The sequence below is a fragment of the Mya arenaria genome, chromosome 14, assembly GCF_026914265.1.
Source record: "Mya arenaria isolate MELC-2E11 chromosome 14, ASM2691426v1".
Taxonomy (NCBI): domain Eukaryota; kingdom Metazoa; phylum Mollusca; class Bivalvia; order Myida; family Myidae; genus Mya; species Mya arenaria.
Window position 1 is genome coordinate 11,860,491 of NC_069135.1, and position 7,855 is coordinate 11,868,345.

Consider the following 7,855-nt stretch of genomic DNA (forward strand, 5'->3'; position numbering starts at 1 on the left):
AAATAAAACTGAAAGCAGCTGTGTGAATACAAGACGATGCACTTTGACAATATTGACTGTCATTACCCAATTTAAATTCCAACATGTACTTGTATGTTAAGCCTTTGTTTAAATGCATTTTGGTTAGTATTGTTGTATCAAAACGGTGTTTTCTCAAAGATAATTATATAATTCTCATTTCACAAATATCCAATAACGATTATCTTTAGTTCTGTTTTTATTTAGTTCTGTTTTTATATTATGTTCTATTTTATGTAAAAAAAATGTGTTTTTTTTTATATAATAAACGCTTAATAGGCTCTAGTTGTTAAATATATATATATATAAACCCAACGTCAAGGATCCCTTTATCCTACCTTATTCAACATTCAATTGAGTGATGACATCAGATTGTATCGATTTACCAGGATCACAAATCAGGGCTTACATCGAAGCCCAAGATTCTTTTTCGTGTATTTCCAAAAAAATGTTTTTAAATTGTGCCGCATACATGGTAGTTCTACGGTGACATTAAGAACATTTTTTTCTGAGTTGAAAAAAATAAAGTGGGTCTGGTATAGCCTGCAAGACCTTCTTGTAGACATAGATTCAGATCACAAGTGCTATTACAGATGCTTATTATGTCGGTTCACATTTATACTGGTAATAGAGAAATTGTACGAGTATGTATAGCTAGTAGCGCAAGTTTAAGCTACAGTAAGACTGAACATTCAACATGTCAGAACCCATTTGAAAAGGTATGATGATTCAATTAAAGTTCTGAAAGTACTTCAGGAGACGGCAGGCAATATGTTACTGTACTTTTTCATGTTGCCTTTAGAGGCATATTGACATGTATCCATGTAAAAAATGGACATTTGAGTATCTCTACAATTAAATGAAGGAAATATCAAGGCTGCTGGATGCACATTACTGGTTTACATGAGCGAATCGTACCGATATATTGACGCACAGCTGAATCCTGACTCGGCACGGACGGACATTCGTCATACTGGGTCAGCCTTCTTAATGTCCTTAAAACGGTTGGTGTCTAAATTGGACCCTTTTCTAAATTAATCCAAATTTGTTCCCAATTAGAGAGTATATTATGAAAATCGGAAAGCCAGATAAGATAGTGTACTCTGTGCGTCTGTTTATCTGTTAATACTGCCCTTCGTTTTGAAGACAGACAGACAGACAGACAGACAGACAGAAAGTTTATTTGAGTGTTACAAGTATATATATATATATAAATGTCACTTATCTAAACTTAAATATATAGTACAAAATAATAAAATGCAATGAAGCAAACAATAGTTTATGTAAATGGAATACAAGATGAGTATTATGTTAACTTTGGCAGTTAGGGAAATTATCATGGAGCTATTTAAACTAAGTTGTATTGTAAATAATTGAGCTGCGTATAACAAATGCTTTTTTAATTTATTTACAAACATTCATACTTCCTTTTTATCACATGATGTCAATAATAGGTGAAACTAAAATACTGATTGTTTAAAATAGCAATTAAAGCCTTCATTTAAGCAAATGAAATTGCTGATAGGCAATAATTAAATACTAGGCTTAATCATTAAAACAATCAATTTTCGCGGGTTTTAAAGGTCCGCCTACGACCACTCATCTGATACACCTTCCCTGCGTCAGATTTTGCGTTTACAATGTGTCAGCTAATGAGATAGTATTATAAAACAGTAAGATGACCTTAAGTAATATTGTAATGATTAAGAATAATAATTGTTATAATAATAATTTTATTTCAACAATAATAGCAGCAACATTGCAAGCAGTTTAAATGTTTATGGCTTAAAGGGTACACTTAATAACGCTGAGCGTTTTGGCCTTATGAATAAATACTCAATAATAAGGCTACAAGAAACAAAGCTCGGCGACCTTGGCTTTGTTAGCAACCTCAACCTATTTACAAAAAAAACGCAAGAAATTAACAAAGAGAAAACCAGGAGGGATAGCTGTAGCAGTTCAAAGAATGCTTTCTAAATACCCCAAGTTGACCATTACTTCTAATAAATGATCCGTATGCACTTACTGCACTGCCTTGTCCAGTGACTGGATCAAGTTACAAATTAGTACCGCCTGCCTCGGTTCAAAACCAAACATTTCTTTGTAGGAAATCAGAACCAAATGCTGAACATTCAAGCTAATATAATTACACACAATGTTATCAAAATCATGAAATTCAAGTACCTCGCATTAGTATGATTCTTTTTTATTTAAATTAAATGTACTGTTGTTTTCAATCGAATTTATCGCATAAAATTACATCACCAATTTTAAGAAAAAGACCTATTAATTTCTTACAAAATGGTTGCATTTCGGCACTGGCACTATTATTCAAAACCAATACATACACATGTATAACAAACATCAATTTTGACTTATAAACCTTTAACTTCTTATTAAATAATGCATTTATGGAATCTATTATTTACTGAAAACAAGATTGTATCCGTGTATTTAATAGCAGAAAGCGCAAACATATTAAATGATTGCTGAATGCTAAAAGATTTACTGTAGTCTCATAAAGTAAAAATACCGAGTTTTATGCTCTTTTCTTTCAAATTCAAATTCGGAATCCTTCATAAGAACCATTGTTTTCGACATTTATTCATCCTTTTTGAAATATTAAAGCTTGACTCTCACAGATAGAACGTTTAGACATTTTTGTCTTGGAACGAGCCAATTTTTGAGAAAACAATTGACACCAGTTATATAAGACTGCTGACAAAAAATAGATCGCAGATTAATGTTTTATGCATTTTTCAGTTAGTTTAAAACATTATTTTACTAACGGAAATATGAAAATCTACGATTTTTTGTAAGCAATCTTATAACATTGGTTTGCAGATATTTAGGCAAAAATTTGCTCTTTCCAAGACAAAAAATAAAAAAAAGTTGTAATAATGGTATATCTGTGAGAGTGCAGCTTTAAAATAATATTATTGACCGTGGTAAATCTTATCTGGGAGTAACAGTTCATCTTTAATACCTGTCCAAATACATACATTTGTTTTATGAGACGGCAATTACAATACGTTGTTAATGAGGCGGTTTGGTATCCTTCGAGGCAGTGGCATCACATTGGCACCATTAATCTTTCTTCCTATCTACAAATGAGAGACAAATAAGTTATAATTTTCTGGCCATTATGCCGTCTGAATTCACCCTGATTTTTTCCCTGTGAAATTCACCGAAATGAACTGAATATAATTAAGCATTGTTTTTTTTTTCATTTTTAACTAGAAAGTTTCAAATAAAATTAAGGATGAACAGAAACGACCTCTTTAGCTCACATACTGTTTCCCCGCGAACGATTGATTATTCCAGAAGAGTAAGACTAGCATATTTTAAGTGTAAACACAACGAGGTAGACAGGGTGCGAGGCTTTAATGCAATATATGACTTTATAGACAACTATGAAAATATACCTCTCAGAAAACTTTGCCCAGATTCAAAATAATTCCGCAGAAATGTACCTTCGGATACCAATTATCAAGTTGCCTTGTCTCATGTTGGTTTGTAAAAACCGACGGGTGTTGTGGGTGGAGGACACAGGATTTAATACATAACTATATGGTACTATACTTCTACACGGAAACCGCAGGCAAGATTTCAATTTCGCAGAAACTTTTCTCAGGGGACCCGTAATCAAATTCCTCTAATCAATGTTTGTTCGTAAAAAAAATGACTGACAAATTGCTCTGACACCATATTTGAAATCGCTTTCTCAGAAACCGCTGACAACATCTAATACTTCTACAGGTGATCCGTTATAAATTCCCTCAAGCCATGGTGGCTTTTAAAAACATAGCCACCAGGGGACAGGGCTAATTTTACATTGACGTATATAGATGTTTTTTTTGTTCTTTCTAAAAGTATACGATATTTAGCTCAGAACAAGTGGTATCCAATATGGTCTAGTGGGACTATAACATATTTTCTATATTCCTTTTTTGTTGTTAACATGGCTGATAGGTGCACGGCACATTTCCCTTATATGCCTCAAGTTAAAACATCGTTAATATGTGGTAAAAAAACTCTGTCCCTTTATTTAAATATGACACAGAGATATTCTTCTGCTAACCCTGAACCCTGTATTCCGACGATCATAAAGTACTAGCTGGGACCTTCTTGTTTCTAATGTCAGCATTCAGCATTTCGAGAAATATGAACCCTGAAAGATCGCCAAGAAAATAAACTCACGACTGACAGAAGCCTCTACTGTACTTTATGTTTCTTAATATCTGTGGACGTCATTCTGTGGAACAACATTGCAGATTTAACTACGATATATAGATCATCTGTCTGCAGAACAGCCGATAACATACGTTATTCAATTAAGGCATCACTGTCAACATCTTGACTACACGGTCTGCCTTAGTCTTAATATGGACGATTTACATAACACAAAGTAAACGATAGATACAAAAGTATTTTATTTAATCACTTTTCAATTTTCTTTAATGCCAATAGGCTATTTTAAAATATAATATCTTCAATGTCACTTACACTGTAAATCTCTTGACATGAATGTTTATGAAAATAAAGAAAAGGATTTTCAAGTACCGCTTCTCGAGATATCTCATACTGGCTTTATTCATTTAGGGGGGTGGGGTTTGGGGTTCGGCGGCATTTATTTTTTATTTATCAGACTATTGTCGAAAAATGGAAACATATTGATAAAATAAATAAATAGATAGTTATTTGCTCAAGTGTAAGATTTTAATGCGCATTTATATACGAAAAGACTTTTCTTTTTACAGTCGCAGCGATTTACAGCATAACGATCTAGAAGCAACTTGGCTTTTGCCAAATTCCTAACCTATTCTGGTGTGGGGTTGTATGTATATAGACCACCCCATTAAACAAACATTAATAGTCTTCTTGACAGTTTGTGTTCAAGAAATAGTCTGGGTATGAAACACCTGTGTAAGGCGATTTTAATACGGATGTCATTAAGACGACAAAACCATGCACTCTGTTTTCTGCGTTTAGTTCTTTCATTGATATGTTTAATTTTACACAACTGATACATGATTTTACAAGGATGGGTAGTACAACATCCACTCCTATAGATATGATATTAGTGTCAGTTCCGAATAGTATTTCACAATCCGGAGTTATTGAAACAAGTTTCAGAGATCACAGCATGATTTTTGTACGCGAATGGTTTCTAAGTCATTTATTGGAATCGCTTAATAATATTACAACACGATCCATGAAAAGTCATAGTCAAGAAGAGTTTCAACGAAACTTGTTAGCTGCTGATTGGACAAGTATTATTCTTTCTGATATCGCATCTGAAGCTTGGGATTTTTTGAAGAATACTTTTATATCAGTTGTTAAAAATATTGCACCAGTTAAACAATAGCGTATTAAACAAAGAACGGAACCATTAATAAATTCTGATATGTTATAAAACAGAGGGACTCAGTATCGAAAAGTCAGAAGTGATTAAAAAAATTAGTACTTTTAAATCATAATTAAAAAAGTATTTGATTGATTCATCCAAGAAAAGCTTTTTCACGGAGACTCTGGAAGAAAACATAAATGATTCCAAATCTCTGTGGTCTATTCTTAAAAATCTTGGCTTACCTTCTAAGAAAGGGATATCTTCTTCAAGTTTCAATATTTGTCTGAATATTGGTGGTGTGTTCGTTTTGATAAGAAAACTATTGCCGACTCTTTTAAACTAATATTATACCACAGTCGCCTCTAAGCTTGTTAAAAAATTGCCAAAATTTTATTCCAATTTAAGCGTGTTGTTAAATAGCTTTTCTTTTTCATTAGTTTCGTAAAATCAGATTTTGATATATTTATCTCAGTTAAGTACTAATAAGGCTACAGGTTTAGATGGTATGTCTTTTCGTTTTATAAAGATGGAGCGTCTATAATTGCCGAACCTCTAGCTCATGTCCTTAATTTATCCCTTATTCAAGGTGTGGTACCAGATGATCTTAAATCAGCTAGAGTAATTCCCAACTTGAAAAGGAATGACACAACTTCTGTACGTAACTACCGCACGGTTTCAATTCTAAGTATCGTATCAAAGATTTATGAAAGGTTTGTATATGACCAAGTTGAATCATATTTCAAAGGCAACAAGTTATTGTATAAATTTCAGTCTGGGTTTAGAATTGGCTTCTCAACAGATACTTGTCATATTCATTTAGCATTTTTCATAAGGATGGAGATGGACAAAGGTCACGTAGTAGGTATGATTCTGTTAGACCTCCAAAAGGCTTTCGATACAGTCGACCTCTCCATCCTTCTTTTGAAGCTTCGATCTGTAGGATATGGTGATGACATTTTAAGATGGCTTAAATCCTATATTTCCGATAAAAAGCAACTAGTTGATGTCTCCAGTACATATTCTACTACTGCTACTATTACATGTGGAGTTCCTCATGGTTCCATAATAGGCCCTCATGTTTTTTATTTATGTTAACGATATGTCAGCCGTTGTTAAAACAAGCTCTTGTTATACACTGATGATTCCGACATACTTGTTTCAGGTAAATGTAAGTTATCTGTGGAAACATCATTGAAATATGACCTGCATCTTGTCAGTCAATGGTTGGTTGATAATAAGTTGTCACCTCATTTAGGCAAAACTGAGTCAATGAGTCTAAACATAAAATAAGGTCACATTCAACACTTAATATTACATGTAATGGTATCACTATTGAACTAACTTCTGCTGTTAAATATCTTGGCGCTACTATTCATCAGACCCTATCTTTTGATTCTATGGCTCGTTCCATATTAAAAATATGCAATGTTAAAATATCTGTATCGAAAGAAAACACAAAAACAAAAACACACCAAAAACTCCTTGTCATTGCCTTATTTCAATGTCATTTGATTATGCCTGTTCCATGTGGTATCTTGGTCTGACCAAGTTACTACAAAGCAAGCTCCAAACCACACAAAATAATTAATGAGGTTTGTTTTGTATCTTGATGCAAGTTCTCACATTGACCCAGAACACTTTAAATCATTCAACTGGTAACATGTCAACAAACGTATCGACCAGATTATTTTGGGTCATGTCTTTAGAATAAAAAATGGCATAGCCCCGGACTACATGGGAGAAAATTTTATCTCCCTAGATACTGTGCACACACACGTAGGACAAGGTTATATCAGGAAGGGGCTTATGCTGTTCCAGAGGTCATAGGTTTTGGGTGAAAGTCCTTCTTCTTTTCTGGTATTTACTTATGAAACAAATTGCCATCAAGCACATACTGCAAAATTACCTGTTTTTAAATTGCTAGTGAAGAATCCTTTTTTAGATAATTTGGCATAATCGATTACGGCATTAAAGGCTAGAGTTTTTAAAAAAAAAATCATCTATTTATTCAAGGATTTTCAGTAAAGGAACTATTTTAACTTAACCTCGCATTTTATAAATGCTACTAATAATAATGTGATTATTATATATGACTTTCTTAACTTATAACTTATTATGTAAACTGAATGTGATACGACTACGGCAATATTTATTTTAATGCATAAAGACTAAGTTTTAATTTCCATGTGCAATTTCGATTACAGCCATATTATTATTTAAATATGCAATGCCTCCCTTTGCCATGCCATCAAAACAAAGGACCACAATGCAAATAAGAGTTTTCTCTTTTTTGTGTCATCCTTGGTTCGGTGTGCCTGTCATGGCTACTGATAATATCATGTATGTATAATGTTATTTACTATATATATATATACTTTCGCTCCCAGGGTATTTGTGTCCCCGCCCTTAGGACGGGAGGTGTGTGTGTGGTGGGGGCAGCGGCCTGTCGCTCCCAGGGTATTTGTGTCCCCGCCCTTATGAAGGGAG